Source organism: Erinaceus europaeus, chromosome 13, assembly GCF_950295315.1.
Source record: "Erinaceus europaeus chromosome 13, mEriEur2.1, whole genome shotgun sequence".
Classification (NCBI taxonomy): domain Eukaryota; kingdom Metazoa; phylum Chordata; class Mammalia; order Eulipotyphla; family Erinaceidae; genus Erinaceus; species Erinaceus europaeus.
The window spans coordinates 34,819,715-34,847,607 of NC_080174.1; positions in this window are offsets into that span (position 1 = coordinate 34,819,715).

A 27,893-nucleotide genomic window follows, 5' to 3' on the forward strand; every position below is an offset into this window, starting at 1 on the left:
TCTTAAACCCTAAGAAAGCAGGATCTTCCCACTTCCTCTTTAGAGCCTATATTTCTCCCAGTCCTGGAACCTCTAGGATGGGGCTCACTTGCCTGCATGCTTCTCTCAATTCATACCAAATGATATTCCATCCATCAATCCCAACCTAATCAACACAAGGAGTACCACCTCAGCATGCTTCACTTCAGATTGTGTCCAGAGACGTCAGGCATGGAATGTCAACCATTCACCCTCATTACTCGGATGAGACCTTTCCTTTCATAGTATTCTCAAATTCCATTCCAGGAGGTTCACTTCCTAACAAAATCCCAAAACCTAGATATACACCAGGTCCTGTAAGATATAGCATATGTTCACATGTATCCATAAATTAGGGCAAAATATATACCTGAAAGCATAAGTACACAACAGTCTGCAGTGAGTCAGTATAAAGTTCATAATGAAATAGTATCTACTTAGACTTAGATACCCTCCTCACCTACTTCCTATTACATTTCTCTCACTGACTCCAAAGCTAACGTCATCAAACCAAGGACTACAGGAGCTGAGTAAAGGCAAGAGACTGGCATACTTTAAGGATGACTCTTAGTCACTATCAGGCCACCCCATCAGCTGGGACCCTATTTGGGGAGTCCTGAGATTCCCAAATAGACATGATGGGCCTAGACCTTGAATAAATCCCTCTCTCCATTGTTATCGGTTGGTCATTCCTATCAAGAACAACACAATAGACCCCTTGTGAGCCCCCATAGGGAATTTTCCATCCTCTGAAGGGAGGTTGGACAATATACTCTATGCTACACCTGAGAAAGATGGGTCCTGATATTGGGGCAGCTTGGAATGTTCCTACTTATGACCACAAAATATGAGCTCAGATCTACAGGGATGCAGAGGTCTCATAGGCTCCTAAGCTGAATATGAGCCCCAGATCACATCAAATCATTGGGGTTTACAGTCAACAATATTTATACACCTTTCCCATATTTGGGAGCTACTCTCTTCCCTGATCCAGCTTTCTGGTCCTTCTGCCAGCCATGACATCACCTCCCCAGACAATAATTAGGATCCACCTACATATCATATTTCAGGCTCAAGCAAAAAAAAAAAAAAAAAAAAAAAAGGCCCTTTGGAATATAACTAAAATATGCCTACTAGCTATCTACAAAATGGAGACCCGCCCCCAACTGTTCATCTGCACTATTCCAGCCCTTAGGTCCATGATTGGTCAACAATTTGTTTGGCTTTGTATGTTAACTTTCTTTTCAGCCACCAGGTTCCAGATGCCAGCAGGATGCAGACCAGACTTCCCTGGACAGACAAATCCACCAATGTGTCCTAGAGCTCCGCTTCCCCAAAGCCTCACCCCACTAGGGAAAGAGAGAGGGAGGCTGGGAGTATGGATCAAACTGTCAATAGCTATGTTCAGCAGGGAAGCAATTGCAAAATCCAAACCTTCCACCTTCTGCATTCCACAATGACCTTGGGTCCATACTCCCAGAGGGATAAAGAATAGGAAAGCTATTGGGGGAGGGGATGGTATACAGAGTTCTGGTGGTGGGAATGGTGTGAAGTCTTACCCCTCTTATCCTATGGTTTAGTCAATGTTTCCTTTTTATAAATAACAAATTAAATTTTAAAAAAAGAATAGGAAAGCTATCAGGGGAGGGGATGAGATGCAGAGTTCTGATGGTGGGAATTTTGTGGAGTTGTACCCCTCTTATCCTATGGTTTTTGTCAATGTTTCCTTTTTATAAATAAAAAAAAAAGAAAAAATATTTTTAAATGACAAAGAAAAAAAAAAACTGGTAAGAAGCCATCAATGAAACTAAACAAAGAAATGGTATAAGATGAAACAACTTTTTTTTAATTTCTTTATTGGGGGATTAATAGTTTACAGTTGACAGTAAAATATAATAGTTTGTACATGCACAACATTTTCCAGTTTTCTATATAACAATTCTGTCCCCACTAGGTGTTCCTCGGCCCTCATGTTCCAAGACCTGAAACCTCCCCCATGACCCCAGAGTCTTTTATTTTGCAAGAAACATTTTTATCTTGCTTTTTTTGTTATTGCTTTAATAATGAGCAGCAAGACCATAGGATAAGAGGGGTACCTTTCCACACAATTCCTACCACCAGAATTCCGTATCCCACCCCCCCACCAAAGCTTTCCTATTCTTTATATTTCTAGGAGTATGGACCCAGGATCATTATGGGGTGAAAAAGGTAGAAGTTAGAAGTTCTGGCTTCTGTAATTGCTTCCCCACTGAACATGGGCATTGGCAGGTGAGTCCATACTCCCAGCCTGTCTCTCACTTTCCCTAGTGGAACAGGGCTCTGGGGAGGCAGGATTTCAGGACACACTGGTGAGGTCATCTACCCATGGAAGTCAGGTAAGAAACAACATTTTTAAAGTGAAGGGAGATATCTGGAAAGATAGCATAATGGCTATATAAAAGGCTTTCATGCCTAAAGCTCAAAGGTTGCTGGCAACAGAGCTGAGCTGTGCTCTAGTAAAACAAATAAATAAAGTAAGTACTTTTTAAAAATAGGAGTGGAAGGAGTCGGGCGGTAGTGCAGCAGGTTAAACACAGGTGGCGCAAAGCACAAGGACCAGCATAAAGATCCCAGTTCGAGTCCCCGGCTCCCCACTTGCAGGGGAGTCGCTTCATACGTGGCGAAGCAGGTCTGCAGGTGTCTTTCTCTCCCCCTCTCTGTCTTCCCCCTCCTCTCCATTTCTCTCTGTCCTATCCAACAATGATGACATTAATAACAACAACAATAATAATGATTACAATAAAAAAAACAAGGACAACAAAAGAGAATAAATAAATAAAATAGGAGTGGAGGAGATATCATAATGTTTATGCAAAAAGACTCATACCTGAAGCTCCAGAGTCCCAGTTTCAATCCCCCATACCACCATAAACCAGAGCTTAGGCAGTGGTCTGGTAAAAACAGAGACAAGAGTGAGAGAGCGAGAAGGAAAAGAAGAAGGAGGAGAAGGAGAAGGAGAGGAAGGGGAAAGGGAAGGAGAGGAGGAAGGATGGAAGAGAGAAGTGAGAGAGAAAGTTGGAAAAGAAGGCAAGAAGATAGGCAGCAACAGTAATGACAAAAGGATTTTCTAACCAGGGAAAATGCCCTTCAAGACTAAAGGGAGGAATGGGGAAATTTCATATAAATGAAAATTAAGAACACTTATTATCAATATGATAAGAAATATTTTAAGCTGAAGAAAATGATAGCAGATAGAAAACTTGGATCTCAGGAGTACTGGATGGTGGTGCACCTGGTAGAGCATGCATGTTACAATGCTCATGGTTGAACCCCCCAGTGCCCACCTGCAGGGCAGAACGTTCACAGGTAGTGAGGCAGTGCTGCATGTATCTCATGTCCTCTCTCCCTGTTTCCCCTTCCTTCCCTCTCAATTTCTTTGCCTCTATCAAATATAAAAATTTCTTAAATAAATAATTTGGACCTCCAATTTGGTGCGTGCTGCATGGAACTCTACCCCTGCAATCTTAGAATCTAATAAACCATTATTAAATCACTAATGAAAAGGAGGTAAGAAAAGAAATTTGAATTTTTAAAAAGTCTCAGGGATTGGGTGGTGGAGCAGTGGGTTAGGCGCATGTGGCACAAAGCTCAAGGACCTGCATAAGGATCCCGGTTCGAGCCCCAGGCTCCCCACCTGCAGGAGAGTCGCTTCACAGGCAGTGAAGCAGGTCTGCAGGTGTCTGTCTTTCTTTCCCCCTCTCTGTCTTCCCCTCCTCTCTCCATTTCTCTCTGTCCTATCCAACAACGAACAACATCAACAATGGCAATAATAATAATAATGACCACAATGAGGCTACAACAACAAGGGCAACAAAAGGGGGAAAAAATGGCCTCCAGGAGCGGTGGATTCATGGTGCAGGCACCAGCCCAGCAATAACCCTGGAGGGGAAAAAAAGTCTCTGGAGGGAGCCAGGCATTGGCAGTCTGGTTTGTGCATAAGTTAACATACAAAAGGACCAGGGTTCAAGCCTCTACTCCCCATCTGCAAGAGAGAAGCTTCACAATCAGTGAAGCAAGTACTGGAGGTGCTTAGGTATTTCTGTCTCTCTTCCTCTCTATCGCCCCTTCCCAACTTAATTTCTCTCTGCCCTATCAAGTAAAGAAAAAAGGAAGAAATGGCCACCAGGAGCAATAGATTCATTGTGCAGGCAAGTAGCCTCAGTAATAACTGTGGTGGCAAGAAAAAAAAGAAAAGAAAAGAAAAACCCTCCATAAATGTCCAAGACGTGGGTAAATGTTAAGAGCACTCTTTCTTCCTTAAAATACATATCACTATATAAGGAAAAATTACAGCATAGCATTGTGAGACTATTTCACAGGCACATGTGATATATATATATATATACATATATATATATATGTATATATATATAACTTTCTAGATAACTCTTTGCCACACATATTTTCACCCAGTTGACAATGAGGAAATTTTACTGCCATAATAAAATAAATAAAATAAAATAAAATCTTGGGCAAAAGAAAAATTCAGAAGCAAACAGTTTGTGTTATCTTTGGGAGGTGGGAGGGTGGGATACAGAACTTTGGTGGCTGGTACAGTGTGAAACTATACCCTGTCATCAATCTTACAATCTTATAATCCACTATCAATCACAAATTAAATTAAATAAATAAGTAAATAAATTAATAAAATCATGAAAAATAAAATAATTGACCATTAGGGAACCAGGTTCTGCTGCTGATATATATCATAAATATCTATGTAAGACTCCTCAGATTTTTCCTGGGAGTCAACTAGACAGAGAGGTGCCCAGAAGATGTCATAAGAGTTATGAAAAAGACTTTTCTGCCTGAGGTTCCAAGATTCCAGGTTCAGTCTCCAGCACCACCAAAAGCTAGAGCTGAACATCATTCTGGGTAAAAGAAAGGAAAAGAGAGGGGGAGAGAGAGACTGCTATTTCTTATGCAAAACCATATGTGCAACATATATAACTGGTAGTCTCTAGCTGGACTGTATTTAAATGTTCTAGCATATGCCCAGTCTTCGTATTTACTAAATCATCTAAGTTAAATTCTGTGCCAAATACCAAAATTCTACCTTCATTATGTTTCTATCAATTTGCAAAAACTTTTTGCCATTTTTCAAGAAAGTTAAATCACGAAGAATCACTTGGGCGGGGGGCACGGTACAGAGGTAGGAAAATAGGTGGAGCATGAATCTTCTTTTCTCTCCAGCTTCTAATGTTATATGACAAGAGTGGTAAAATCCGCATTACAGAACAAGCTGTTGTATCGAAATAGATGAAGAATTAATCATTAATGTTGTCAAAGACGAGAATTAACAGCTGCCACTTTTATATTTGCCTTAGTTTGGTAAACATTTGTTTTTGATGGATGGAGGGATGACTGTGCTTGCTAAAGAGTTTTGCAAACTGATACATTATCATTTGTGAGTATAGTGTGTGTCAATAGAAAACAAACTGTCAACCAGCTGCTTTATCTTTTACAGCAAAATTGCCTTATGGCGAATTAGGTATATGGTGAAAATACTCGAAGAAAAATGCTTGTGGGAGAAAGAATAGAAGGAAGAGAGGGAGGGGGAAAGCCCTGCTTTATGGTGAAGAGTTTAAAGGGAATCTACTGGACTCAGTGTAGATACCTATTATATAAAGGAGGAAGTTGGGGTGAAAGCACAGGGGGCAATACAATACAGTAAAGTAGAAGCTTTCTTCTATTCCCTCCACCCCAACAGTTTTTTTAGTTCAGAAAAAAATGCAAAAATAAAAGTGCACAGATGAATAAACTTTTAAAAATATTTGTATTTATTTACTTATTGTTAGAGACAGAGAGAAGTTGAGAAGGGGGAGAAAGAGACAGAGACAGGGAGAGACCTGCAGCCCTGCTTCACTGCTCATGAAGCTTTTCCCCTGCAGGCAGGGACCAGGAGCTTGAACCTGAGTCCTTGAGCACTGTAATGTGAGTGCTTAACCAGGAGTGCCACCACCTGGTGCCCAGATGGGTGAACTTTTACATGTGTGTACTCACCCATGTAGGGGGCCAGGTGGTGGTGCCCTTGGTAGAATACATACATCATCATGTGCAAGGGCCCAGGTTCAAGTCCCTGGGTACCACCTGTAGGGGGGGAAACTTCAGAAGGGATGAAGGAGGGCTGCAGGTGTCTCTCTTTTTCTATCTCCCTCTCCTTCTCAATTTCTCTCTCTCCCAACCTTCCCTCATGTTTCTCACTTCTATTAGCACAAATGAGTCTTACCTGTCCTGGATTGACAACACTTTCTCTATGTTTCCTTTCCCTGCTTCTCAGTTCTTTGTTCTCTACTTATTATCTTCAAGACTGTATTGATTGGTACCTCTGCCAAAGATTCATCAAGGGGGTATGAGTATCTTATTCCTCAAAGCTAGTAGAAGCAAACTAATTTTTTAAGAGGAGGCACAGGGCTGAAAAGGAAAATTGCATGGATAGAATAGGACTCTTCCTTGAGCCCTGCCCAACCTGCCAGCTCTGTGGAATGAATATAATGCCACTTCTCTTCCATTAAAACTGCACTTTCTCCAACAGGTCTGTGAACAGCCTCAGAGTCTGCCTAAGATGACAGAGAAGGACTTTTAGCTTCAGCTTTCTCTGACTTCCCAGCCTCTTACAAATGGGCTTCAAAGCTTTTACCCAAGAGCTGTTCCAGTAGTGCTGAGTGCCTGCAGCAGCCAGGAGTACCCTCACTCCAGAACTTATTAATGATGATGGCACTGGCCATCATCTTGCTGACTGTTGTAGGTGGGGGGAGGGGGGGGAAATACAGTGAGTTCTGAAGATAATTAATTACTGCAGTGTGCCCTGTTATGCTCACATCAAAAGCCAGCTACATGAAGCGTTCTTTGATCTCCAGTTCAGTACTCTTTCAAGTTGTTACCTTTATTCTGCCCAGAAAGTTCTTGTTTCTACCACCCCCATCCCCTTGATTTTGAAAGGGGTTTCCAATGAAACTGGCCTCCAGCTCTATCCACCCTCCCAGTGGTGAGCACCAGAGGACCATCCAGGACACAGTTTACTCACTACATCTGGAAGTTACCAAAGGCTCCTTATCCAGTGCGCCATAAAATAATATCCTAAGTTTCCTGCGCAGAAGAGCTTACACCAGGGCACCAGTACAAGAATGTTCTCTCCAGCATTACTTATAAGAAAAGAGGGGGGAACTTATGTACCATTAAGTGTACTATGAATAGAATAGTATATATCCAAGAAAGTGGACAGGTTACAGCTCCATGTAATCACACAGACATATTTCCAAGGCTTGATGTTGGACAAGAATAAGCAGCAGTGAAATAATGCATGCTTCATAAGTCTATTTCTATACATCTTAAAACACTCAGGACTAAATTATAGTGGTTCTAAATGAGGTTAGGTGGCCAAAGCACAGAGAAAATCAAAGAAAAATTAGTATTAAAATCAGGAAGAAGGAGGACTGTGAGCAAGGCTTCTGGAGGGGGAAGGTGTTTCTGGGACTACTTCTCAGATTACCTGGGTATTCCCTCTATGGTGAGGGTGTGTGTGTGTGTTTCTTGGATCTTTTCAGAGAAGTACCACACTTCACAATTTAACAAAGGGACTTTAGAAATAAATAAATAAATAAATAAATAAATAGCTGGAAATTTTAATACTAACAAAGGAAACAGGGGCTTCAAAATGAGGAAAGAAAAGCCTGTTCAGCTGCTACAAAGCCTAATAAAGCTGCAAAGCCAATCCAAACCCACAGGCTGTCAGATTCCCAGAGTAGGCAATAGGCGATGGATGGCTGAGTTAGGTTTCACTAAAGAGAAATCTGTCCTCAAAACACCTACCCTGCAGAGATTCAGCACCAGCCCAGCCACCTGGTGTGGGCTCTCACAAAGGTGCTGGGAAAACCTACCTTCGATGGGGGAACTTGCCTGATTGCTTCCTTTCACCCCTGTGCCAGCAATCCTGGTGGAAGCCAGTCTCTCAGGTGCCAGAAGAGGAGGCTGTGGTGCTGCCTGGAGATGGAGCCTTACAAAGTGTGATTTCTGAAGGACAAAGCTGCTTTCTGAGCCTGCAGCCCTGCAGGGCATGATGTGATTCTGTGTGTAGCAGTGGGTTTTCTTCCCAATTATCTTTGAGCTCTGGCAGGAGCTTAAACTTTCCCTGGGATCATCCTACTAAGCTTTGAGAGACTGCAGATGAAGCAAATCGGATTAAGGCTGCTGAGCCAAAGAGCTGAGTTCTACAGCACCTGGACCCCACGGGCACCTGGAGAGGCTCTGACTTTACACAAAGATCAGAAGAGCCAGATGCACCCATGGGTGAAGGATGTTCTCAGGTCGTTTTGGTAGGCTGTTCCCTGTGTCAGTGGCTTTCTGGTCAGTTTCCTTTCAACTGATATTAGAGACTCTAGAATATTGTTGCTGGAGCAGAACATGCTTTAATCTAGGAAAAGTACTGCCTGCCACAGGTGAGAGTTCACACACAGGCACATGTGACAAAAATATGGCTGTCCCATGACACTTTCTCACTGTCTCCTGATGGGTTGATCTGTGCATTTACTACTCACCTTACCTTTAGTTCCCTTCCACCTCCAACCCTGACATAATGTTTTGCAGATACCTGTCATTCTAACTATTAATAGAATTGGAAAGATAGAATTAGCATGTACAAAGAAGAAGGTAAAGGCAAAGAGAAGGAGAGGAGGGGGAGGGGGATTAGGAGGAAAAAAGAGAAAAAGGAGGAGGATCCAAGCTGTCACTAATACTTTGCAAGAACTGTGATGCGTGGTTATCACTGGGACCACAGAACTTTGGTGATAGGTACAGTTTAGAACCATAACCCAGTAATCTTGTTTCTCTTTTCCACTTTATTGGGTGGGGCTAATGGTTTATAGTATAGTTGTTGACTATAGCTTCTCACATTCCACATTATAGGTGGCTGCAAGATATTCTCTCCCCCAACCTAGATCTTTTCCCATCATCATACACCAGAACCCCAGAGCTCCTCAATCCCATCCCCTTCTCTGTTTCTCCAGAGTCCTTTGTTTGGTGAAATACATCAACAACCAGTCCAAGTTTTACTTTATGTTTTCACTTTCTATGCTTGTGTCTTAAGTTCCATCTATGAGTGAGATCATTTGATATTTGTCTTTCTTTATGAGATAACCTCTGTAATCTTATAAACTCATAATATTATAAATATTACAGTGTTATTAAATCACTAATATAAAGTATATTAAATTTTAAAAGAAATATCACACATTAATCTCTAAACTGTGCTTGTTACCATATTAGATGCATTGTATATGTAGTTGTATTTCATCCTTACAACCAACCTTCAAGGTAAATATTTTTATCACCACTTTATAATATAGTGAACTAGAGGCAGTTGGGTTGAGTGAAATTAGCCAGATGGAGAAAGACAAATACCAGATGATCTCACTAAGAAATAAAGGAAAGGATAATAGAGGGTGAGCCCTCAGTGAACTATAGTCTATGACAGCAGATCCAGGGACTCTGGAAATGCACTAAGTGGGGCTTGAGCAATCAATGGCCCCATAGTGGAACCAGGAAGAAGTTTGGTGGAGGGTGAGATGTACTGATGGCTATCATGGAAAAAATATGGAAATGCACCCTCCTGGAAAAATCATGTAAATGAACATTCCCTCAATAAATGGATACTATAGTTGGAGGGGGGAGGGAAATAGGGGGGAGAAAGGAAGGAAGGAAACTGAAGCTCAAACATGCTAAATGATTTTGCCCATCCCACTCAACTAGTTAGAGTCCAAGTTAGACTGAGTCTAGAGTCTAGAGTCTAGACATGTCCTTACTCAAGGTTCCTACTCAGCTCTCTCCATGGATGAGTAGATGAATGAAGCTGAAATTACCTAATAGATAAGTCATCTCCATCCAGGCTACTCACACTACTTCCTAGAAACCCTCCCTGTAGGTCATGAGGCTCTTTTAATTCACTTGTTATAGTGTTAATAGAGAGGTCACTTTAGGGGTACATTGTAAGATATTCTCTCTGCCCACAAAATCACCAGGACTAAAATGAGATCTACTATACTAGTGTGCTACCTTTATCTTTAAACTGGAAAAGGCCTACAAGTTACACAGACCTCCAAACTCAGTCAGGTTTATTCTTTGGGATATCAGCCCCATCACCTGCCTCACAAACACCTGCCACATCTGTTGAGCAGGGTAATGGTGCATCAGGTGGTGCACAATAATCTGGGTTAAGTCCCCAGTCCCCACTTACAAGGGGAGAGCTTTATGCATGGTGAAGCAATGTTGCCAAGTGTCTCTCTATTTCTCTCCCTCTCTATCTCCTCATTCTCTCTTAATTTCTATCTCTATACAATAACTAAATAATTTTTCATCACATCTGTTATTATCACCACTAGATCCATCAGATTTTTTTTTTTTAAAAAAAAGGCTTTTAAGGTTAAGCAACTATTGAGTCCATGGTAGAAATACAATTTTTCAAAATTCTAGTTTATCACTGGCAAAGGATTTTGTTGTGGTTTTCTTTGAAGTGGCAGGAAAGGCTTAATAGATTTTCCAAGATAAGATTTGCTAGGACTTGAAAAACCACAGCTTGTTCTTTCAAGTAAGAAGGAGGCTTCTTTAAAAAGCTACTTGTCTAGTTCAAAGCTCAAACAATCTCGTAAGCTGATTTCCACCTCTTCAGCAAGTAATAGAAACACTGCATGCACACTTCCTATTTTGTCACACAAGAGATTAAAAAGACATGTACTCAGCATCATGATTTAATACAATTACATTTTATTTTGTCTGATTCATCAGAACATTTGTTAAGTGAAACTGGATTTAGACTATTTTTACAAGGTGTGCATTAGGTTGGAAAAACATTGCTTTTGTTAGAAAGACAGTGAAAGGAGATAAACTTATATCCATGTGTTGGTAATAGGATAACTTTACAGAAGAAAAAACACACAGCAGCCCAGGAGGTGGTGCTGTGGCTAAAGCACTGAACTTAAAGCATGAGGTCCTAACTCCTGTACCCTGAATTTGTTCAGATTCTGTATATATATATATATTGAATACATTAACTTTTTTAAGGGAAAGATAAGAAGATTGGCATATACTTGCAGCCAAAAACACCCCAAACCAGCCAATCATGGAGTTCCAGAGACTTATCAGCTTCATCAGTGCCAGGCAAGCCAATTATGAAGGGAAGTGGGCAGAATATATACAATCTGGCCACTTACAAACGACAATGGGTGGGATTAAAGAAAACCATAAAGCCCAAAGGTACCTAATCTCCAGCCTTTTTTCCTTTACTACTTTCCCAGAATTCACCTTCTTCTGGGGTAGCTGAGATTGTACTATTTCTTAAATAAACATACACCCAATTCTTTATTTTTTTTTAACCAGAGCACTGTTCAGCTCTGATTTCTGGTGGTACTAGGGTTTAAACTGGGGATCTTTGATACCTCAGACATAAAAGTATTTTTGCATAATCACTATACTATTTCTCTAGTGCAATTCTTCTTCTTTATTTTTTTTCCCTTAATTATTTTGGTAATTAATATCCCTCCTTAAAACACCCAGGATTCTTGTGCTCACTGGTCATTCTTGAATTTGGCTTAATGATTACCAAAGTGAGAAAATAACTGATATCTCAAAGACCTAAAGTGGTTGTGAATTATCTTGTAATACCTAGATTCATGCTAAAATGTTTTGTTTTGTTTTTTTGTTTTTTTAATATGGGTTGGGATGCACAGTCAAAAAGCCACAATAGGGGACTTCCAGAGGCAGGGTTACAGAGCAGTGGCAACTGTGTATTTCTCCTATCCTCTCCTGGGTCAACTAGGAATACCAAAGGAGATCAACTGGGACCACAACAAGACAAGACTAGAACAACTTCAGGAACCCATCAAATCACCGGTGAGTGCAAATACCTGTGGCTCCTGGACAGAGAGGATCCTAGGGAGAGAACAAGTGACTCATAACAGTCCGGCAATTTACCAGTTGAGACACCACTGTCAGTCTGTTCACTGCAAAAAAGCAGCTGAAGGGAGGAAATGTCTCCCCTAAGACTCACCAAATGCAACTGCAAGTCTCCATTGCTACTGCCCTGAGAAGCTGGAGAGCAGAGGGGAGGCCCTGTGCTGACACAAGGAGACAGAACTAACCAGGAAACTCAGGAGAAGATCTATACCTCAGTGAGAGTCTCTTTCCATGACCTCTGGATTATCTCCACCCCACCCTGCTTTATCTCTTGATCAAGAGTGAGGGAATAAGCTAAGAAGCCTACTTATAGTTTAAAAGCCCTCAGGCTCCAATAACCTACATGGAAGAAAAAGAACAAAAGAGGCTTTTAAGCCACTGTGATGCCACAGTGGAATTTAACACTTAACAATAGACAAAAGACTAGTAAGAGTCCCAAAATGTGGAAGCTCAACAGTACACTACTTAACAACTGCTGTGTCAAAGAGGAAATAAAGGAAGAAATCAAAATGTTTTGAGAGTTCAGTGAAAATGAAGACACAAGCTATCAAAATATTTGGGACACAGCTAAGGCAGTACTAAGAGGGAAGTTCATAGCCATACAAGCACACATTAGAAAATAAGGAAAAGCACAAATAAACAACCTGATTGCACATCTTAAAGAGCTAGAAGAAGAAGAACAAAGGAACCATAAAGCAACCAGAAGGACAGAGATTACTAAAGTTAGGGCAGAAATAAATAACATTGAAAATAAGAAAACCATACAAAAGATCAACAAAAGTAAATGTTGGTTCTTCGAAAGAGTGAAAAAAATTGGAAAACCTTTAGCCAGACTCACAAAACAAAAAAGGGAGAAGACCCAAATACATCAGATTGTAAATGGAAGAGAAGGTATCACCACAGACATTGGAGAAATTCAACATATCTTGTGAGGTTTCTATGAACAACTATATACCACCAACTAGAGAACCTGGAAGAAATGGACAATTTCCTAGATACTAACAAACTTCCAAAATTAAATAAAGAGGAACTAGATAATATGAACAGACCCATCACAGCTAATGAAATTGAAGCAGCTATCAAAAACTTAGCCAAGAATAAAATTCCTGACCAGATGATTTTACAAATAAATTCTATAAAACCTTCAAAGAAGAATTACTACATCTACCTTTAAAAGTCTTCCAGAAGATTGAAGACAATGGCATACTCCCTTCCAGCTTCTATGAAGCCAACATCATTTTGATACCAAAAGCAGACAGTGACACAACCAAAAAAGAATACTACAGACCAGTATCTCTGATGAACATAGATGGTAAAATACTGAACAAAATTCTAGCCAACCGGCTATTAAAAAGACCAGGTGGGGTTTATCCCAGGCACACAAGGTTGGTTTAATATATGTAAATCAATCAACGTGATCCACTACATCAATAAAAGCGAGACCAAAAACCACATGGTCATATCAATAGATGAAGAGAAAGCCTTTGAGAAAATATGACATCCCTTTATGATCAAAACACTACAAAAAATGGGAATAGATGGAAAATTCCAGAAGATAGTAGAGTCTATATATAGTAAACCTACAGCCAATATCATACTCAATGGTGAAAAACTGGAAGCATTTCCCCTCAGATCAGGTACTAGAAAGGGCTGCCCACTATCACCATTATTATTCAACATAGTATTAGAAATTCTTACCATAGCAATCAGGCAGGAGCAAGGAATTAAAGGGATATGGATTGGAAGAGAAGAAGTCAAACTCTCCCTATTTGCAGATGGCATAATAGTATACATAGAAAAACCTAAGGAATCCAGCAAGAAGCTTTTGGAAATCATCGGGCAATACAGTAAGGTGTCAGGCTACAAAATTAATTTTCAAAAGTCAGTGGCATTCCTTTAGGCAAACACTAAGTTAGAAGAAGATGAAATCCAGAAATCAATTCCTTTTACTATAACAACAAAAACAATAACATATCTAGGAATAAACCTTACCAAACAAGTGAAAACTTGTATGCTGAAAATTATGAGTCACTACTCAAAGAAATTGAAAAAGACACAAAGAAGTGGAAAGATATTCCATGTTCATAGGTTGGAAGAATTAACATCATCAAAATGAATATACTACCCAGAGCCATCTTACAAATTTAATGCTATCCCCAAATCAAGATCCCAACCACAATTTCTAGGAGAATAAACAAATGCTACAAATGTTTATCTCGAACCAGAAAAGACCTAGAATTGCCAAAACAATCTTGAGAAGAAAGAACAGAACTGGAGGCATCACACTCCCAAATCTCAAATGGTATTATAGGGCCATTGTCACCATAATTGCTTTGTACTGGAATATGAATAGACACACTGACCAGTGGAATAGAATTAAGAGCCCAGAAGCAAGCCTCCACACCTATGGACATCTAATCTTTGACAAAGGGGCCCAGACTATTAAATTAAGGAACACAGAGTCTCTTCAACAAATGATGTTGGAAAAAATGGGTTGAAACTTGCAGAAGAATGAAACTGAACCACTGTATTTCACCAAACACAAAAGTAAATTCCAAGTGGATCAAGGACTTGGATATTAGACCACAAACTATCAGATACTTAGAGGAAAATATTGGCAGAACTCTTTTCCACATAAATTTTAGAGGCATCTTTAATGAAACAAATCCAATTACAAAGACTAAAGCAAGTATAAATCTACAGGACTACATCAAATTAAAAAGCTTCTGCACAGCAAAAGATATCACTACCAAAACCAAGAGACCCCTCACAGAATGGGACAAGATCTTTACATGCCATACATCAAATAAGAGGCTAATAACCAAAATATATAAAGAACTTGCCAAACTCAACAATAAGAAAACAAATAACCCCATCTAAAAATGGGGAGAGGACATGGACAGAATATTCACCACAGAAGAGATTCAAAAAGGCTGATAAACACATGCAAAAATGCACCAAGTCTTTGATTGTCAGAGAAATGCAAATAAAGACAACAGTGAGATACCGCTTCACTCCTGTGAGAATGTCATACAACAGAAAAGGTAGCAGCAACAAATGTTGGAGAGGTTATGGGGTCAAAGGAACCCTGCTGCACTGTTGATGGGAATGTAAATTGGTCCCACCTCTGTGGAGAACAGTCTGGAGAATTCTCAGAAGGCTAGAAATGGACATACCCTATAATCCTGCAGTTCCTCTCCTGGGGATATATCCTAAAGAACCCAACACACCCATCCAAAAAGATCTGTGTACACATATGTTCTTAGCAGAAGAATTTGTTTTATTTATTTATGTTTTTATTTTATTTTTATTTTATTTATAAAAAGGAAACATTGGCAAAACCATAGGACAATAGGGGTAAAACTCCACACAATTCCCACCACCAGATCTCAGTATCCCATCCCCTCCCCTGAAAGCTTTCCTATTCTTTATCCCTCTAGGAGTATGGAGCCAAGGTCATTGTGGGATGAAGAAGGTGGAAGGTCTGGCTTATATAATTGCTTCCCCACTGAACATGGGCATTGACAGGTCGATCCATACTCCCAGTCTGCCTCTCTCTTTCCCTAGTGGGGTGGGGCTCTGGGGAAGTGGAGCTCCAGGACACATTGGTGAAGTCGTCTGTCCAAGGAAGTCTGGTCAGCATCATGCTGGCATCTGGAACCTGGTGGCTGAAAAGAGAGTTAACCTACAAAGTCAAACAAACTGTTGAACAATAATGGACCTAAAGGCTGAAATAGTGCAGATGAAGTGTTGGGGGGTACTTACTGCAGACTATTGTGTACTTTTGCTTTCAGGTATTTATTTTGCCCTAGTTTGTGAATACGTGCTCTATCTCACAGACCTGGTCTATATCTAGGTTTTGGGCCTTTGTTAGGAAGTGAACTGCCTGGAATGGAATTAGAAAATACTATGAAAAGAAAGGAGTCACCCGAGTAATTAAGCTGAAGGGTTGTCATTCCACACCTGAAGTCTCTGGACACAGTCTGAAGTGAAGCATGTTGAGGTGGTACTCGCTGCATTGATTAGGTTGGCCTCAGCAGATGTAATATTATTTGGTATGAATTAAGAGAAGCATGCAGGAAAGTGTGCCTCGCCCTAAGGTTCCAGGTCTGGGGGAAATATAGGCTCTATAGTGGAAATGTGAGGTTCCTAGCAGTACAATTTGTAATCGCCAAAACCTGGAAGCAACCCAGGTGTCCAACAACAGATGAGGGGCTGGGCAAGTTGCGGTGTATATACACAATGGAATACTACTCAGGTATAAAAAACAGTGACTTATCCGCTTCAGCTGATCTTGGATGGAGCTTGAAAAAATCATGTTAAGTGAAATAAGTCAGAAACAGAAGGATATATATGAGAGTATCTCACTCTCTCGCAGAAGTTGAAAAACAAGGTCAGAAGAGAAAACACAAATAGAACCTGAACTGGAATTGGCATACTGCACCAATGTAAAAGGCTCTGGGGTGGGTGGTGGGAAGAACACAAGTCCAAAAAGGATGATAAAGGACCTAGTGAGGGTTATATTGTTATATGGAAAACTGAGAAATGTTATTTATGTACAAACCATTGTATTTACTGTCAAATGTAAAACATGAATTCCTCAATAAGGAAATTTTTTTTAAAAAGGGAGAGTCAGGCTGTAGCGCAGCCGGTTAAGCACAGGTGGCGCAAAGAGCAAGGACCCCTGTTCGAGCCCCTAGCTCCCAACCTGCAGGAGAGTCACTTCACAAGTGGTGCAGCAGGTCTGCAGGTGTCTATCTTTCTCTCTCCCTCAATGTCTTCCCCTTCTTTCTCCATTTCTCTCTGTCCTATCCAACAACGAACGATGTCAACTATAACAATAATAACCACAACAAGGCTACAACAACAAGGGCAACAAAAGGGGAAAAAATTGACCTCCAGGAGCAGTGGATTCATGGTGTGGGAACTGAGCCCCAGCAAAAAACCTGGAGGCAAAAAAAAAAAAGTATTAATGGGGAAAAACAGACAAAATCCAAGTAAATTCTGAATTTTAGTTAATATAAGTTATGAATATGAATTTCTTAGATTCTGCAAATGCTATAGTAATACATGGCATTTGTATTGGAATGTAGTAGTGATAGGTACTCAGAAAATCTTTCTGATTACCCAATAACTATTTTTATTCCAAAATTAAAAAATTAATTAAAAAAAAGGTGCATTATTAGAAACATGATTTCTGCTTAGTGAAAACCATGAAAGTTTCAGGAACCCAGAGGGGTCCTTGGGTCACACTTAAGAACTGCTATTCTATGGGCTGATCTCACTCATAGAAGTTGAAAAATAAGAACAGAATGGAAAACACAAAGCAGAATTTGGACTAGAGTTAATATATTAAACCAAAGTAAAAGACTCTGGGAGTGGGGAGAGTGGGGGTGGTGGGGAGGGTTCAAGTTTTGGAACATGGTGGCAGAGGAGGATCTAATGAGGGTTAGATTATTATGTGTAAAAACTAAGAAATGTTGCATGTGTACAAACTACTGTATTTTACTGTTAATTGGAAACCATTAATCCCCCTCATAAAGAAAAAAATGGTGAATTCACCTTCAAAAAACGAGCTGCTATTCTAAGCCATTCAAATTCAGCCAACTAATAAACTCCCTGTGTCCCAATTGCCAGTTCCTAGGAGAGAAAGTTTGGTTTGGGTACCTGCTCCTAGCCCTCGGTGTGACAAGGCATGTAACTATATAGCCTGCTGACCAGTTAGCAAGAATGGTGGAACCAGAGAGTCTGAAAAAGAAGTAGGCAAGGCTAGTAGGACTGACAAACTTTGAGAGTGTATGGTTAAGAAGCTTACGAACTTTTAAAAAAGAGTAGAAAGGCCAGGGAATTTAGCATGAATATTATTTTGGAACCCTGCCATCACACCACTACCAACTAAAGAATGAACAAAGTATTTTTATAGCTTCAAAAGTGATTTCACATACATTACCTTATTTAATCCTTCCAACAGCTGTATGAGGTCAACATTATTACTGCTACTTTACAAATGAAGAAAACAAACGGTTAGAGAGGTCAACTAACTTGCATAAAGTCACCTAATAAAAATGTGACAGAATCTAGGTCTTCTGACTTTTTTAATGCATCTCCAAGGAATAAACTCAGGATTTCATACAAGCATTAAGTCACTGAGGGATCTTCCAGAACCCTTCTCCTCCATTTCTCCCATCTCTCCCTCCTCCTCCTTTTCTCCTTCCTCCTCCTCCTTCTCTCTCTCTATCTTTATTTCTCTCTCTTTTTGTAGACAGAGGGAGACACTACACAATCCACTCTACCATTCATAGAGTCCCTCCCGATAGTATAGTCCATGGTGATTGCATGAGTACCAGGGAGGGATACAGGTATAGTATGGTCACCCTTCATCAGGTGAGCTATCATTCCGCCCCAGGGTCTTCTGACTGCAAATGAAAAACTCGCTCACCTACAACACCTACCATGATAATTACTCTCCAGGTGAAGAGCAAGATATACTCAAGAGTGTGACTTTGAATGGGAGCATGCATCCTGAACTTAGTAGGAAGATGGGTGAAAGAACTCTTCAATGGCAGGGAGATATACCTCAGTAACACAGAAAATTTGCATGTAGTATCAGTGTGGTGACACACCTAGTCAAACACACATGTTAAAATGCTCAGGGACTAGGGTTCAAGTTCCTGGTCCTCACCTGCAGGAGGAAAGTGTTACAAGTGGTAAAGTAGTGCTGCAGGTGTCTCTCTGTCACTCTCCCTTTCTATCTCCTCCTTCCTCTTAATTTCTGGCTCTCTATCCAATAAAAAAAATGTTTTAGTAGCGCAGCGGGTTAAACGCAGGTGGCGCAAAGCACAAGGACCGGCATAAGGATCCCGGTTCGAACCCCGGCTCCCCACCTGCAGGGGAATCGCTTCACAGGCGGTGAAGTGGGTCTGCAGGTGTCTATCTTTCTCTCCTCCTCTCTGTCTTCCCCTCCTCTCTCCATTTCTCTCTGTCCTATCCAACAACGACAACAACAATAATAACTACAACAATGAAAACAACAAGGGCAACAAAAGGGAATAAATAAATAAAATAAATATAAAAAAAATGTTTTAAAAAAGGGAAAATTTGTGTGTGAGAATCCCAGGTCTCTTCCCAAGTTGAAATGATTTTCATAACAATGTGGAGATCATTTGCCTTTGACTTTCTGGTGACAGTAGAAAATCAAGGAGGAGGAGACAGAGGAAAGGAAGAAAGGGAGAAAGAAAGGAAAGAAGGAAGGAAATAAAAAATCTGGCATCTTAGCATGAATCAGCCAGTGACACACAACTGTAATCATTATATTTTTCACCATCATTCATTCCCAGTAAAAATTCTCTCTCTATCTCTCTAGTATATATATTCTGGTGAAGCAGTAAAAATTATGGCTGAGCTGGTCCCAGGTTTGACCCATTGCACCACAGCTAGTTAGTGTTCTAGTGAAGAAAGAGAAGGAGGAGGAGGAAAGAGGAGGAGAGGAGAAGGAAGAGAAGAAGAAAAAGAAGAGGAGGACTTGAAGCTTTCCTAGTTTTTAAAATTAAAAAAAAGGAAACAGAGTTCATTAGATTTAGGAAGTCCTAATTTTCCTGAACTAAAGCCAATGGAGCACAATAAAAATCCAGTAGGCTGGGAGTCGGGCTGTAATGCCGCGGATTAAGCGCAGGTGGCGCAAAGCGCAAGGACCAGCATAAGGATCCCTGTTCGAGCCCCTGGCTCCCCACCTGCAGGGGAGTTGCTTCACAATCGGTGAAGCAAGTCTGTAGGTGTCTAGCTTTCTCTCCCCATCTCTGCCTTCCCCTCCTCTCTCCATTTCTCTCTGTCCTATCCAACAACGATGACATCAATAACTACAACAATAAAACAATAAGGGCAACAAAAGGGAATAAAATAAATATTAAAAAAAAAATCCAGTAGGCTAACTCCCCCATGCCATGCTGTTGGTCACCCCATAAAACTCTGAAAGCAATGAGTCTGCCTTCTGTAGTGTGGTCTTTGCCAATAAAGTGTTTTTCCATGTGGGAAAAGAGCACTGTTTTTGAAAAATAAAGTATGAAAATGTGTATTCAATGTTAACTATCTGATGTGAATTCCTGTGCTCAGACTAGGATTAAAGTATAAACTTTGCTGCATTATAAACATTTTTTCCTTTTCTAGACCAGCTGGATGACCTCCTGTGTGAGAAAAAAGTATCAGGTCTAAATAGCCATCCATTTAGGGAGACTGAGACTGACTTTGATCCTTTCCTGATATAATCCAGTTTCCCCAAACCCATTTTACCTAGTATCAGCTTTTAGCATATTATTTTAAGTTACTGACCCCAGAGGAAATGAAAAATGAAAGCTAAGTAGGAAACCAGGGGCATGCTTTTAAAGTATATAAGCAAAGCCTGTCTTTACATAAGATTTGGGCTCCTGGGGTTCTGCTGTATGATGATGGAAAAGGACCTAAATGGGGGGAGAAAGTGTTCTGCAAAGACCTTTTCATGGGAAGATAGGAAATTGGGCCCATGTGTCAACTATAATGTAAACCATTAATCCCCCATTATAAATGATTAAAGAAGAATAAGGAGAAGGAAGAGGAACAGGAGGGGATGGGGAAGGGGAAAAAGAAGAAGAAAAAAAAGAGGAGGAGGAGGAGGAAAGGAGATTGAGAAGAAGAAAAAAATTATGATGATGATTTAGACCCTGAGTTTTTGGGGGGGTTGTTTTTGTTTTGTTTTGTTTTTTTCTAAAATAGAAACACTGACAAGACCATAGAGGGGTACAATTCCACACAGTTCTTACTACCAGAACTCCGTATCCCCTCCCTTGATAGTTTTTCTGTTCTTTATCCCCCTGGGAGTATGGACCCATGATCATTATGGGGTGCAGAAGGTGGGAGGTCTAGCTTCTGTTATTGCTTCCCTGCTGAACATGGGCATTGGCAGGTTAAACCATACTCCTAGCCTGTCTCTCTCTTCCCCGGTGGGGCAGAGCACTGGGAAGGCGGGGCTCCAGGACACATTGGTAGGGTCATTTTCTCAGGGAAGTCAGGTTGACATCATGGAACATAGTGGCTGAAAAAGAGTTAAAATATAAAGCAGAACAAATTGTTGACTAATCATGAACCTAAAGGCAAGAATATTGCAGATGAAGATTTGGGGTCTCCTTTTTGGAAAAAGCTAGTAGGTCTATTTTAGGTGTATTACAAGGGGCCCATGACTTTACTCGATTTTGCCTGTGCCTGACATTTAATATGCAGGTGGACCCAGGTTATTGTCTGAGGAGATGGTGTCATAGTTTAGAACCTGAGTTTTTAAGTGAAACCAGTGAGATGTCACCATGGATGCAGACTGACAATAGTTCAGATTTAAGATACCCAATATGGCAGTCATATTATTACGACTTGAAATATGGTTGGTCAGGGTGGAAGGTGGTTTATCTTGTATAGCACATATGTTACCACGCACAAAGACCCAAGTTTGGACTCCCAGCCAATACAAGAGAGTGCCTGCTGGGGGAACTTTCAAGAGTGGTGGAGCCATGCCTTGATGTCTTTCCTCCCCACCCCCACCCTTCATCTAATAATACTAAGAAAAACAGAGCTATTCCAAATTGAGATTATGGTGTACATGGAAGATACACAATGAATTCTGAAGATTTAGTACAAAAACAGCGCAAAATATCTCACTGATAGTTTTTCTATTGATTACAAGCTGTCTTGTAAGCTTTTAGAGTTAAGTTAAATAAAGCATATCTTTCAAATCAATTCCACCTGTTTCTTTTTTTATTTTTTAATGAGGCTACTGCATAATTTAAATTAAGCCTGAGCCTCCCATTGTATTCAGTAGTCAGCACTTGCCTAAAGGGATCAGTCCCCAAAGCACCACTCACCCCATAGCTTTCACCTCTCCCTCATCTTTATTCTGAACCATATCAGTTTGTTCTCTCTTTAATTTTTAAATTCCTTCCTGCAGTCTAGTGATAAAAAAGAATTCTGAAGGGCAATTCATTCAAATGTAGGTTAGGTAAGTGGAGACAATAAAAACTTAGAATAGGGGGAATAGGTAAGATTTGGCTTGTAGAGAAAGCTTTTGTTTTGTTCTGTTTTGTTTTGTTTTGTTTTTTAATCTGCTCATCTGCTACTTTTTCTCCATAAAGAGAGAGTATACTCTGCATGACCAATGGATGTCCCTCTTAGGCAGGAGGGGACAAACAATACAATCATGACAGATTAGTTCCTAGTTGACATTTACTGGAAATGAGCCTGTTCAATCTGAGGTCTCTCACTGCCTATTAGCAGATTTTCAAAAAACTGGAACAGATTACCAGTGAAAAGTTGCATGGTGGCAATGAATCTAAATAAATTCTGACCATAGAAAATGAAACTGCTGGGAAGGTGGTGAGGAGAAGAGAGGGTTCTATGAGAAGTTTGCAGTAGAAACTGCCCTAAGGCAACTCCATCATACTCAAATGGTTTTTAAAAACTATTTGTCCTGGAGCCCCACTTCCCCAGAGCTCTACACCACTAGGAAAAGAGAGAGACAGGCAGGAAGTATATGGATCAACTTGCCAATGCCCATGTTAAGTAGGGAAGCAATTACAGAAGCCAGACCTCCCACTTTCTGTAACCCATAATGACCCTGGACCCATACTCCCAGAGAGATAAAGAATAGGAAAGCTGGGAGCCAGGCGGTAGTGCAGCAGATAAAGTGTGCTAAGCGCAAGGAACCAAGTAATGATCCCAGTTCAAGCCCCCAGCTCCCCATCTGCAGGGGAGTCACTTCACAGGCAGTGAAGCAGATCTGCAGGTGTCTGTCTTTCTCTCGGCATCTCTGTCTTCCCCACCTCTCTCCATTTCTATTTGTCCTCTCTAACAATGACGACATCAATAACAACAGCAATAATAACTACCACAATAATTTTTTAAAGGGCAACAAAAGGGAAAATAAATAAATATAATTTTTTAATTATTTTCAAAAAAGAATAGGAAAGCTAGCGGGGGAGGGGATGGGATATGGAGTTCTGGTGGTGGGATCTGTGTGGAATTGTACCCCTCTTATCATATGGTTTTGTCAGTGTTTCCATTTTATAAGTAAAAATTATAAAAAAAAAAAAAAAAAAGCTAAAAGTTACTCAGGGATCAGAGGAATTTTTATGTCTTTGCCTCTAGGTTTTTGCTAAACCTTTACTTCCACAGAAAGCAAAGCTGCCTTGAAGGTTAGGATAAAGGTTAACAAGAGGCGCTGGTTAGGTAGGCAACATTTGTTGGAAGACAGAGCAAGATGACAGAAAAAATAAATAATAACAAAGGTTTGATCTGGGGAAAGGCAAAGACTTGTTAAACAAATAAGTAAATGACTCTCTAGAGGACGGTGAGATTGCTTCCTTCCCCCACCCCATTCCGAAGCCACGCATATGACCTTAGCCACAGCTCCTGGTGGGGTGATTCATTGCTTTCAATTGGACACCTTTACACTAATCTGAAGCTTGTTAAACAAGTCGTACAGAAGCCTGCAGGTAGCCCATCAAACCCCACTGGGAGGTATGACTTCTCCCGCCTCCACCTCCCCTCCCATTGATTCTCTTCTGAGTGATCCTGGGGGGTTCTCAGCTCAGCTATTGAAAGACTTTATTGAGCAAAGCAGAGTGTAGGGAAACAAGAATGCAAGCAAAAGGACAGATCTTTAAAAGCAATCCTCCCAGACACTTTCTATCCATCCTTCATCCTATCTTTTTCTCCTTGCCCAGTGCCTGCTGGATGGACTCAAGGTCTGGGGACTGCTGGAAGGTCTCCACACCACACCTCATCTGACTGGGACAGCCCTCCGTCAATATTCAATTCCCAATGTCCTCGTGCTTCTCTTCCTGCCTGTGCTGTGTGACCTACCTTCCCAGCTGCCTGGGAACGACCCTACTTAGCAAGTTGCCACATGCACATGGGCTGGAGTTTTTGTTGGGATGTTTTGAAATGATGAAACTGATCCCTCCCCCAAGGAGACTGACTCAGCAAAGATGATTACAAATACTCCACATCTTAACAATCGTGGGAAAGGGAAACTAGAGTTGGGATTAGCTTGTAAGCACTCACTTTTCAATAGTAGGCAGTGGACTCAAAAATATTTTGGAGATGTCAGGAGAATAATTAAAAAACATTAAATGGGCACATGGCACAAAAATATTCAAGTCTCTACAAATACCAGAGTTTAGCATTCAACCATGCTCCTCCAAAGCATAATATAGATTTTATGTAATGAAACTTTTTAACATTTTATTTATTTTAATAAGACAGATACAAAGGGAAAAAATAGAGTTGGGGCACCTGTTCAGGTCTGGTTTATGGTGGTAATGGGACTGAATCTAAGATTTCAGACTCTTTTGCATTATCATTATGCTAATCACTCCTGCCCTAAATAACAAATCCTAACCCACTCCTCGGTAGAGACATCAGTATGAACAATCTCCTATACTTCTTAAAGAAAGGTAGTCACAATAAGGTGTTTTAAATTGTTCAGTGGCATGGAGAATCAGCACAAGTTAGCTAGTGTTGACTCTGAAGGTTAACACTAGACAAAAGCTTGAGGAGAAAAGACAAGAGAGATAGGAAAGCTGCCTTGCAGAATAGCTCGCAGGACTGACACACAAGCTCCAAGATTGATCCTTGGTACTACCAGTAGCCACAGCTGAGCTCTGATCAGGAAAAGGGAAAAGAAAAGCATAAGGAGACCAGGAGGTCCATTGATAGGGAGGAGTTAGAAAGACAGAAATGATGGGAACCTATGTGATTACTGGTTTTTATGTGTGACCACAGGCTGGTGTGACTTTACCTCTGACTTAGTTGTACAAACACAGCTGGGCCACCACAGGCCTCTCACTCAAGGGCAGGCGCCTCAAGCTGCAGCAGAGAAGAAGTAAAGACAGGAGAGGCTTTTTTAAATATTGTAAAGTATTTAATTGAGAGAGAGAGGGAGAGAGGGAGAGAGGGAGAGAGGGAGAGAGAGAGAGAGAGAGAGATGGAGAAGCAGTGGCAGACCAGAGCACTGCTCAACACTGCCATATGGTGGTGCTGGTGATTGAACCTGAAGCCTCCAGAGCCTCAGACATGCAAGTCTAATGCATTGCCTTTTCACAAGCAGAAAGGTCTTTAAAAGTGAAAAGAAGAAACAATGTCTGTCGTGTGAAGTTTTCTTTTCGGGGCTGGAGATGACATGGAAATTCACCTCTAGCTAAATTTTTTTCCACACAGATGGGGAGAAAACATTCTCTATATAGTATTCTCTAATGAAAGTGCATTTTCTTTTCTTCTTCTTCTTCTTCTTCTTTTTTTCTTTATAAAAAGGAAACATTGAAAAAACTATAAGATAAGAGAGGTACAACTCCACACAATTCCCACTATCAGAATTCCGCATCTCATCCTCTCCCCTGATAGCTTTCCTATTCTTTATCCCTCTGGGATAAAATTTTTTTTTATAGAAAATAAAATAAGATGTGTCAATATTGGGGCAGCTTGGAATGTGCCACAGAATGTGAGCTCAGATCTACAGGGATGCAGAGGCTCCTAAGCTAAATATGGGCCCCAGACCACATAAATGACCCAGGGTCATTATCGGGTGCAGAAGGTGGAAAGTCTGGTTTGGCATCCTGCTAGCATCAGGAACCTGGTGGCTGAAAAGAGAGTTAACATATAAAGCCAAACAAGGGGAGTCAGGCAGTAGCGCAGCAAGTTAAGTGCACGTGGTGCAAAGCACAAGGACCAGCTTAAGAATCCCAGTTGGAGCCCCTAGCTCCCCACCTGCAGGGGAGTCGCCTCACAGGTGGTGAAGCAGGTCTGCAGGTCTTTCTCTCCCCCTCTCTGTCTTCCCCTCCTCTCTCTACTTCTCTCTGTCCTATCCATTAACAACAACAGCAATAATAACTACAACAACAATAAAAAAAAAAAACAAGGGCAACAAAAGGGAAAATAAATAAATAAATATAAAAATAATAAAATAAAATAAAGCCAAACAAGTTGTTGATTAATCATGAACCTAAAAGCTAGAATAGTGCAGATGAAGAGTTGGGGGTCTCTGTTTTGTAGATAGCTAGTAGGCATATTTAGTTATATTCCAAAGGGCCTGTGACTATACTAATTTTTTTCTTTTTCTCCCCCCCCCCAGCCTGAAATCTGATATGCAGGTGGATCCAAGTTATTTTCTGGGGAGATGGTGTCATGGCTGGGAAAAGGACCAGAAAGCTGGATCAGGGAAGCAAATAGCTCCCAAATATGGGAAAGGTATATAAATATTGACTGTAAACCCCATTGATTTGATCTGATCTGGGGCCCATATTCAGCTTAAGAGCCTATGTGGCCTCTGCATCTTTGTAGATATGATGGGCCTAGACCTCAAATAAATCCCTCTCCCTAATATTACCAGTACCACAGAAAGTGCATTTTCTTTTCTTCCTTTTTTCTTTTTCAAATAAAATGAATCAGAGAGTCAAAGAAAGAGAAAATGTGAAAGAGACCATAGCACAAGAGTATCCTCCACTGACATTAAATCCAGACTCAAAACTTGGTGGCACACATAGCAAAGCAGCACACTATCCAAGTGAGCTATTTTGCTGGCCCCAAAACTTAATTTTAAAGAATATAATGTGATCAAAAATATATCCTGACTAGACAAGTAGCTTTTCAGATAGTATGCCTACTTTGCCATGTGTACAACTAAAATTTGACCCTGGGCCCCACCTTACTGGAGGAAGTTTTGTTGCTGTGGTCTTTCCCTCTATCTTCTGTCTCTCTATCTGCAAAGGTCAGTCTGGTATAGTGAAGTTGCCCAAAATAATGTCTTGCCCCCAGGTCCTTCTCTACATACCTAGAGAAAGGTAGAGAGGATCTGAGCTCTCTCCCAGGCATTTCCACTGTCTACCTAACAAAACTTCCCCAGGTCTCCACCAAATGAGTGAATAGCACTAAATACATAGGCCCTTGAGAGAAACTGTCAAAGATTTCCCTTCAGTCTTTCCAAAGAAAAAAAAAATTTTTTTTTTAGAAAATAAAATAAGATGTGTCAATATTGGGGCAGCTTGGGATGTTCCTACTCATGACCACAGAATGTGAGCTCATATTTACAGGGATTCAGAGGCTCCTAAGCTAAATATGGGCCCCAGACCACATCAAATCGATGGGGTTTACAGTCAACAATATTTATACACCTTTCCCATATTTGGGAGCTACTCACTTCCCTGATCCAGGTTTCTGGTCTTTTTCCAGCCATGACATCATCTCCCCAGACAATAACTTGGATCCACCTGCATATCAGATTTCAGGCTCAGGGGAAAAAAAAAAAAAAAAAAAACTAGTATAGTCACAGGCCCTTTGGAATATAACTGAAATATGCCTACTAGATATCTATAAAATGGAGGATTCCCCCAACTCTTCATCTGCACTATTCCAGCCTTTAGGTTCATGATTGGTCAACAATTTATTTGGCTTTGTATCTTAACTCTCTTTTCAGCTACCAGGTTCCAGATGCTAGCAGGATGCCGACCAGACTTCCCACCAATGTGTCCTAGAGCTCTGCTTCCCTAGAGCCCCACCCCACTAGGGAAAGATAGAGGCAGGCTGGGAGTATAGATCAACCTGTCAATGCCCATGTTCAGCAGGGAAGCAATTATAGAAGCCAGATTTTCCACCTTCTGCACCCAATAATGACCCTGGGTCCATACTGCCAGAGGGATAAAGAATAGGAAAGCTATCCCGGGAGGGAATGAGATGCGGAGTTCTGATGGTGAGAATTGTGTGGAGTTGTACCCCTCTTATCCTATGGTTTTGTCAATGTTTCCTTTTTATAAATACAATTAATTAATTAATTAATTAAAAAGAAAATTCCCTGGGGGTCTTGGGAAATCCTTGGACTTTCC